Here is a 10,210-nt window from a genome sequence, read left to right on the forward strand (position 1 = left end):
TTCAATTGAATGTTTCAGTGTGGTACCACATTACTATGTGATCCAAAGCAGAAAAAACCCTCGATCAGGTCAACATGTATGTTAAAACTGCGAAAGTATGACCCTGATCAGGGCAAATCCCCGGCCTAACCTAGTCCTAACATGCGCTGTCCTCTAAAATATTGATGGAAACCAGGTTTAATTGACTGTTTCAGTGTTGTACTTCATTACTACGTGATCCACTCCAGAAAAAACCCAGGATCTGTTCAACGAGAATGTGAAGTGTGCGTAGGTATGAGTCTGATGAGTGAAAATCCCAGGCCCAACCTAGACCTAACATGCGTTGTCCTCAAAAATAGTGATCGAAACCTGGTTTAATCGACTGTTTCAGTGTGGTACCACATTACTATGTGATCCAAACCAGAAAATAACCCAGGATCTGTTCAACGAGTATGTGAAGTGTGCGAAAGTATGAGTCTGATGAGGGCAAATCCCAGACCTATCACAGACCTAACATGCGTTATCCTCTAAGATATTTCTCAAGACCAGGTTTAATTGATTGTTTCAGTGTGGACCCACATTACTACGTGATCCAAACCAGAAAAAACCCAGGATCCGTTCAACAAGTATGTGAAGAATGCGAAAGTATGAGTCTGATGAGTGAGATTCCCAGGCCTAACCTAGACCTAACATGCGTTATCCTCAAAAATATTGATCGAAACCTGGTTTAATCGACTGTTTCAGTGTGGTACCACATTACTATGTGATCCAAACCAGAAAATAACCCAGGATCTGTTCAACGAGTATGTGAAGTGTGCGAAAGTATGAGTCTGATGTGGGCAAATCCCAGACCTATCCCAGACCTAACACGCGTTATCCTCTAAAATATTTATCAACACCAGGTTTAATTGATTGTTTCAGTGTGGACCCACATAACTACGTGATCCAACCCAGAAAAAACCCAGGATCCGTTCAACAAGTATGTGAAGAATGCGAATGTATGAGTCTGATCAGTGAAAATCTCAGGCCTTACCTAAACCTAACTTGCGTTGTCCTCTAAAATATTGATGGAAACCAGGTTTCATTGACTGTTTCAGTGTGGTACTACATTACTACGTGATGCAATCCAGAAAAAGCTCAGGATCTAGCCATCAAGTATGAGAAATATGCGAAAGTATGAGCCTGATGAGAGCAAATCCCAGACCTATCCCAGACCTAACTTGCGTTATCCTCCAAAATATTTATCAAGGCCAGGTTCAATTGAATGTTTCAGTGTGGTACCACATTACTATGTGATCCAAACCAGAAAATAATGCAGGATCTGTTCAACGAGTATGTGAAGTGTGCGAAAGTGTGAGTCTGATGAGGGCAAATCCCAGACCTATCACGGACCTAACATGCGTTATCCTCTAAAATATTTATCAAGACCAGGTTTAATTGATTGTTTCAGTGTGGACCCACATTACTACGTGAACCAAACCAGAAAAAACCTAGGATCCGTTCAACAAGTATGTGAAAAACGCGAAAGTATGAGCCTGATGAGGGCAAATCCCAGACCTGTCCCAGACCTAACTTGCGTTATCCTCTAAAATATTGATCGAAGCCAAGTTTAATCGACTGTTTCAGTGTGGAACCACATTACTACGTGATCCAAGCCAGAAAAAAACCCAGGATCTTGTCAACGAGTATGTGAAGTGTGCGAAAGTATGAGTCTGATGAGGGCTAATCCCAGACCTATCCCAGACCGAGCTTGCGTGATCCTGTAAAATATAGATCGAAACCAGGTTTAATTGACTGTTTTAGTGTGGTACCACATTACTACGTGATCCAATCCAGAAATAGCCCAGGATCTAGCCACGAAGTATGAGAAATATGCGATAGTAAGAGCCTGATGAGGGCAAATCCTAGACCTATCCCAGACCTAACTTGCGTTATCCTCTAAAATATTTATCAAGACCAGGTTTAATTGAATGTTTCAGTGAGGTACCACATTACTACGTGATCCAAACCAGAAAAAACCCAGGATCCGTTCAACAAGTATGTGAAGAATGCGAAAGTGTGAGTCTGATGAGTGAAAATCTCGGGGCTAACCTAGACCTAACATGCGTTATCCTCTAAAATATTGATGCAAACCAGGTTTAATGGACTGTTTCAGTGTGGACCCACATTACTACGTGATCCAAAGCAGAAATAGCCCAGGATCCAGCCATGAAGTATGAGAAATATGAGAAAGTATGAGCCTGATGTGGGCAAATCCTAGACCTGACCTAGACCTAACATGCGTTATCCTCAATAATATTGATCGAAACCAGGTTTAATCGACTGTTTCAGTGTGTTACCACATTACTACGTGATCCAAACCAGAAAAAAACCCAGGATCTGTTCAACGAGTATGTGAAGTGTGCGAAAGTATGAGTCTGATGAGGGCTAATCCCAGACCTACCCCAGACCTAACTTGCGTTATCCTCTAAAATATTTATCCAGACCAGGTTTCATTAAATGTTTCAGTGTGGTACCACATTACTACGTGATCCAATCCAGAAAAAGCCCAGGATCCGTTCAACAAGTATGTGAAGAATGCGAAAGTATGAGTCTGATGAGTGAAAATCCCAGACCAAACCTAGACCTAACATGCGTTATCCTCAAAAATATTGATCGAAACCTGGTTTAATCGACTGTTTCAGTGTGGTACCACATTACTATGTGATCCAAAGCAGAAAAAACCCTCGATCAGGTCAACATGTATGTTAAAACTGCGAAAGTATGACCCTGATCAGGGCAAATCCCCGGCCTAACCTAGTCCTAACATGCGCTGTCCTCTAAAATATTGATGGAAACCAGGTTTAATTGACTGTTTCAGTGTTGTACTTCATTACTACGTGATCCACTCCAGAAAAAACCCAGGATCTGTTCAACGAGAATGTGAAGTGTGCGTAGGTATGAGTCTGATGAGTGAAAATCCCAGGCCTAACCTAGACCTAACATGCGTTGTCCTCAAAAATAGTGATCGAAACCTGGTTTAATCGACTGTTTCAGTGTGGTACCACATTACTATGTGATCCAAACCAGAAAATAACCCAGGATCTGTTCAACGAGTATGTGAAGTGTGCGAAAGTATGAGTCTGATGAGGGCAAATCCCAGACCTATCACAGACCTAACATGCGTTATCCTCTAAAATATTTATCAAGACCAGGTTTAATTGATTGTTTCAGTGTGGACCCACATTACTACGTGATCCAAACCAGAAAAAACCCAGGATCCGTTCAACAAGTATGTGAAGAATGCGAAAGTATGAGTCTGATGAGTGAAAATCCCAGGCCTAACCTAGACCTAACATGCGTTATCCTCAAAAATATTGATCGAAACCTGGTTTAATCGACTGTTTCAGTGTGGTACCACATTACTATGTGATCCAAACCAGAAAATAACACAGGATCTGTTCAACGAGTATGTGAAGAAAGCGAAAGTATGAGTCTGATGAGGGCTAATCCCAGACCTATCCCAGACCTAACTTGCGTTATCCTCTAAAATATTTATCCAGACCTGGTTTCATTGAATGTTTCAGTGTGGTACCACATTACTACGTGATCCAAACCAGAAAAAAACCCAGGATTTGATCAACGAGTATGTCAAGTGTGCGAAAGTATGAGTCTGATGAGGGCAAATCCCAGACCTATCCCAGACCTAACTTGCGATATCCTCTAAAATATTGATCCAAACCAGGTTTAATGGACTGTTTCAGTGTGGTACCACTTTACTGCGTGATCCAAAGCAGAAAAAACCCTCGATCAGGTCAACATGTATGTTAAAACTGCGAAAGTATGACCCTGATGTGGGCAAATCCCAGGCCTAACCTAGACCTAACATGCGTTGTCCTCTAAACTATTGATGGAAACCAGGTTTAATTGACTGTTTCAGTATGGTACCACATTACTATGTGATCCAAACCAGAAAATAACCCAGGATCTGTTCACCGAGTATGTGAAGTGTGCGTAGGTATGAGTCTGATGAGGGCAAATCCCAGACCTATCCCAGACCTAACTTGCGTTATCCACTAAAATAGTGATCGAAACCAGGTTTAATTGACTGTTTCAGTGTGGTACCACACTACTACGTGATCCAAACCAGAAAAAAACCAGGATCTGTTCAACAATTATGTGAAAAACGCGAAAGTATGAGCCTGATGAGGGCAAATCCCAGACCTATCCCAGACCTAACTTGCATTGTCTTCTAAAATAGTGTTCGAAACCAGGTTTAATCGACTGCTTCAGTGTGGTACCACATTGCTACGTGATCCAAACCAGAAAAAACCGAGGACCAGTTCAACAAGTATGTCAAAAACGCGAAAGTATGAGCCTGATGAGGGCAAATCACAGACCTATCCCAGACCAAACTTGCGTTATCCTCTAAAATATTGATCGAAATCAGTTTTAATTCACTGTTTCAGCGTGGTACCACATTACTACGTGATACAATCCTGAAACAGCCCAGGATCTAGCCATGAAGTATGAGAAATATGCGAAAGTATGAGCCTGATGGGGGCAAATCCTAGTCCTAACCCAGACCTAACATGCGTTATCCTCTAAAATAATTATCATGACCAGGTTTAATTGATTGTTTCAGTGTGGTCCCACATTACTACGTGATCCAAACCAGAAAAAACCCAGGATCCGTTCAACAAGTATGTGAAGAAAGCGAAAGTATGAGTCTGATGAGTGAAAATCCCTGGGCTAACCTAGACCTAACACGCGTTATCCTCAAAACTATTGATCGAAACCAGGTTTAATTGACTGTTTCAGCGTGGTACCACATTACTACGTAATACAATCCAGAAACAGCCCAGGATCTAGCCATGAAGTATGAGAAATATGCGAAAGTATGAGCCTGATGAGGGCAAATCCTAGACCTAACCCAAACCTAACATGCGTTATCCTCTAAAATATTTATCAAGACCAGGTTTAATTGAATGTTCCAGTGTGGTATCACATTACTACGTGAACCAAACCAGAAAAAACCCAGGATCCGTTCAACAAGTATGTGAAGAATGCCAAAGTATGAGTCTGATGAGTGAAAATCCCCGGCCTAACCTAGACCTAACATGCGTTATCCTCAAAAATATTGATCGAAACCAGGTTTAATGTACTGTTTCAGTGTGGTACCACACGACTACGTGATCCAAACCAGAAAAACCCAGGATCTGTTCAACAAGTATGTGAAAAACGCGAAAGTATGAGCCTGATGAGGGCAAATCCCAGACCTAACCTAGACCTAACTTGCGTTGTCCTCAAAAATATTGATCGAAACCTGGTTTAATCGACTGTTTCAGTGTGGTACCACATTACTACGTGATCCAAACCAGACAAAACCCAGGATCCGTTCAACAAGTATGCGAAGAATGCGAAAGTATGAGTCTGATGAGTGAAAATCCCCGGCCTAACCTAGACCTAACATGCGTTATCCTCAAAAATATTGATCGAAACCAGGTTTAATGTACTGTTTCAGTGTGGTACCACATTACTACGTGATACAATCCAGAAATAGCCCAGGATCCGTTCAACAAGTATGCGAAGAATGCCAAAGTATGAGCCTGATGAGTGAAAATCCCAGGCCTAACCTAGACCTAACATGCGTTATCCTCAAAAATATTGATCCAAACCAGGTTTAATGGACTGTTTCAGTGTGGTACCACTTTACTGCGTGATCCAAAGCAGAAAAAACCCTCGATCAGGTCAACATGTATGTTAAAACTGCGAAAGTATGACCCTGATGTGGGCAAATCCCAGGCCTAACCTAGACCTAACATGCGTTGTCCTCTAAACTATTGATGGAAACCAGGTTTAATTGACTGTTTCAGTATGGTACCACATTACTATGTGATCCAAACCAGAAAATAACCCAGGATCTGTTCACCGAGTATGTGAAGTGTGCGTAGGTATGAGTCTGATGAGGGCAAATCCCAGACCTATCCCAGACCTAACTTGCGTTATCCACTAAAATAGTGATCGAAACCAGGTTTAATTGACTGTTTCAGTGTGGTACCACACTACTACGTGATCCAAACCAGAAAAAAACCAGGATCTGTTCAACAATTATGTGAAAAACGCGAAAGTATGAGCCTGATGAGGGCAAATCCCAGACCTATCCCAGACCTAACTTGCATTGTCTTCTAAAATAGTGTTCGAAACCAGGTTTAATCGACTGCTTCAGTGTGGTACCACATTGCTACGTGATCCAAACCAGAAAAAACCGAGGACCAGTTCAACAAGTATGTCAAAAACGCGAAAGTATGAGCCTGATGAGGGCAAATCACAGACCTATCCCAGACCAAACTTGCGTTATCCTCTAAAATATTGATCGAAATCAGTTTTAATTCACTGTTTCAGCGTGGTACCACATTACTACGTGATACAATCCTGAAACAGCCCAGGATCTAGCCATGAAGTATGAGAAATATGCGAAAGTATGTGCCTGATGAGTGCAAATCCTAGACCTAACCCAAACCTAACATGCGTTATCCTCTAAAATATTGATCCAAACCAGGTTTAATGGTCTGCTTCAGTGCGGTACCACTTCACTACGTGATCCAAAGCAGAAAAAACCCTCGCTCAGGCCAACATGTATGTTAAAACTGCGGAAGTATGACCCTGATGAGGGCAAATCCCAGGCCTAACCTAGACCTAACATGCGTTTTCCTCTAAAATATTGATGGAAACCAGGTTTAATTGACTGTTTCAGTGTGGTACCACATTACCACGTGATCCAATCCAGAAATAGCCCCGGATCCAGCCATGAAGTATGAGAAATATGCGAAAGTATGAGCCTGATGGGGGCAAATCCTAGTCCTAACCCAGACCTAACATGCGTTATCCTCTAAAATATTTATCATGACCAGGTTTAATTGATTGTTTCAGTGTGGTCCCACATTACTACGTGATCCAAACCAGAAAAAACCCAGGATCCGTTCAACAAGTATGTGAAGAATGCGAAAGTATGAGTCTGATGAGTGAAAATCCCTGGGCTAACCTAGACCTAACACGCGTTATCCTCAAAACTATTGATCGAAACCTGGTTTAATTGACTGTTTCAGCGTGGTACCACATTACTACGTAATACAATCCAGAAACAGCCCAGGATCTAGCCATGAAGTATGAGAAATATGCGAAAGTATGAGCCTGATGAGGGCAAATCCTAGACCTAACCCAAACCTAACATGCGTTATCCTCTAAAATATTTATCAAGACCAGGTTTAATTGAATGTTCCAGTGTGGTATCACATTACTACGTGAACCAAACCAGAAAAAACCCAGGATCCGTGCAACAAGTATGTGAAGAATGCCAAAGTATGAGTCTGATGAGTGAAAATCCCCGGCCTAACCTAGACCTAACATGCGTTATCCTCAAAAATATTGATCGAAACCAGGTTTAATGTACTGTTTCAGTGTGGTACCACACGACTACGTGATCCAAACCAGAAAAAACCCAGGATCTGTTCAACAAGTATGTGAAAAACGCGAAAGTATGAGCCTGATGAGGGCAAATCCCAGACCTAACCTAGACCTAACTTGCGTTGTCCTCAAAAATATTGATCGAAACCTGGTTTAATCGACTGTTTCAGTGTGGTACCACATTACTACGTGATCCAAACCAGACAAAACCCAGGATCCGTTCAACAAGTATGCGAAGAATGCGAAAGTATGAGTCTGATGAGTGAAAATCCCCGGCCTAACCTAGACCTAACATGCGTTATCCTCAAAAATATTGATCGAAACCAGGTTTAATGTACTGTTTCAGTGTGGTACCACACTACTACGTGATCGAAACCAGAAAAAACCCAGGATCTGTTCAGCAAGTATGTGAAAAACGCGAAAGTATGAGCCTGATGAGGGCAAATCCCAGACCTATCCCAGACCTAACTTGCGTTGTCCTCTAAGATATTGATGGAAACCAGGTTTAATTGACTGTTTCAGTGTTGTACTTCATTACTACATGATGCAATCCAGAAAAAGCCCAGGATCTAGCCATCAAGTATGAGAAATATGCGAAAGTATGAGCCTGATGAGGGCGAATCCCAGACCTATCCCAGACCTAACATGCGTTATCCTCTAAAATATTAATCGAAACCAGGTTTAATCGACTGTTTCAGTGTGGTACCACATTACTACGTGATCCAAACAAGAAAAAAACCCAGGATCTTGTCAACGAGTATGTGAAGTGTGCGAAAGTATGAGTCTGATGAGGGCTAATCCCAGACCTAACCTAGACCTAACATGAATTATTCTCTAAAATATTGATCGAAACCAGGTTTAATTGACTGTTTTAGTTGTGGTACCACTTTACTACGTGATCCAAAGCAGACAAAACCCTCGATCAGGTCAACATGCATGTTAAAACTGCGAAAGTATGAGCCTGATGAGGGCTAATCCCAGACCTATCCCAGACCTAACTTGCGTTATCCTCTAAAATAGTGATCGAAACCAGGTTTAATTGACTGTTTTAGTTGTGGTACCACTTTACTACGTGATCCAAAGCAGAAAAAACACTCGATCAGGTCAACATGCATGTTAAAACTGCGAAAGTATGACCCTGATGAGGGCAAATCCCAGGCCTAACCTAGGCCTAACATGCGTTATCTTCTAAAATATTGAGCGAAACCAGGTTTAATTGACTGTTTCAGTGTGGTACCACATTACTACGTGATACAATCCAGAAATAGCCCAGGATCTAGCCATGAAGTATGAGAAAAATGCGAAAGTATGAGCCTGATGAGTGAAAATCCCAGACCTAACCTAGACCTAACATGCGTTATCCTCAAAAATATTGTTCGAAACCAGGTTTAATCGACTGTTTCAGTGTGGTACCACACTACTACGTGACCCAAACAGGAAAAAACCCAGGATCTGTTCAACAAGTATGTGAAAAACGCGAAAGTATGAGCCTGATGAGGGCAAATCCCAGACCTATCCCAGACCTAACTTGCGTTATCCTCAAAAATATTGATAGAAACCTGGTTAAATCGACTGTTTCAGTGTGGTACCACATTACTACGTGATCCAATCCAGAAATAGCCCAGGATCTAGCCATGAAGTATGAGAAATATGCGAAAGTATGAGCCTGACGAGGGCAAATCCTAGACCAAACCCAGACCTAACATGCGTTATCCTCTAAAATATTTATCAAGACCAGGTTTAATTGATTGTTTCAGTGTGGTCCCACATTACTACGTGATCCAAACCAGAAAAAACCCAGGATCCGTTCAACAAGTATGTGAAGAATGCGAAAGTATGAGTCTGAAGAGTGAAAATCCCAGGCCTAACCTAGACCTGACATGCGTTATCCTCAAAAATATTGATCGAAACCTGGTTTAATCGACTGTTTCAGTGTGGTACCACATTACTATGTGATCCAAACCAGTAAAAACCCAGCATCCGTTCGACAAGTATGTGAAGAGTGCGAAAGTATGAGTCTGATGAGTGAAAATCCCCGGCCTAACCTAGACCTAACATGCGTTATCCTAAAAAATATTGTTCGAAACCAGGTTTAATCGACTGTTTCAGTGTGGTACCACACTACTACGTGACCCAAACCGGAAGAAACCCAGGATCTAGCCATCAAGTATGAGAAATATGCGAAAGTATGAGCCTGATGAGGGCGAATCCCAGACCTATCCCAGACCTAACTTGCATTGTCTTCTAAAATAGTGTTCGAAACCAGGTTTAATCGACAGTTTCAGTGTGGTACCACATTACTACGTGATCCAAACCAGAAAAAAACCCAGGATCTTGTCAACGAGTATGTGAAGTGTGCGAAAGTATGAGTCTGATGAGGGATAATCCCAGACCTATCCCAGACCTAACATGCGTTATCCTCTAAAATAGTGATCGAAACCTGGTTTAATTGACTGTTTTAGTTGTGGTACCACTTTACTACGTGATCCAAAGCAGAAAAAACCCTCGATCAGGTCAACATGCATGTTAAAACTGCGAAAGTATGACCCTGATGAGGGCAAATCCCAGGCCTAACCTAGACCTAACATGCGTTATCTTCTAAAATATTGAGCGAAACCAGGTTTAATTGACTGTTTCAGTGTAGTACCACATTACTACGTGATCCAATCCAGAAATAGCCCAGGATCTAGCCATGAAGTATGAGAAATATGCGAAAGTATGAGCCTGATGGGGGCAAATCCTAGACCTAACCCAGACCTAACATACGTTGTCCTCTAAAATATTT

This window comes from Colletes latitarsis, unplaced genomic scaffold, assembly GCF_051014445.1.
Source record: "Colletes latitarsis isolate SP2378_abdomen unplaced genomic scaffold, iyColLati1 scaffold0006, whole genome shotgun sequence".
Taxonomy (NCBI): domain Eukaryota; kingdom Metazoa; phylum Arthropoda; class Insecta; order Hymenoptera; family Colletidae; genus Colletes; species Colletes latitarsis.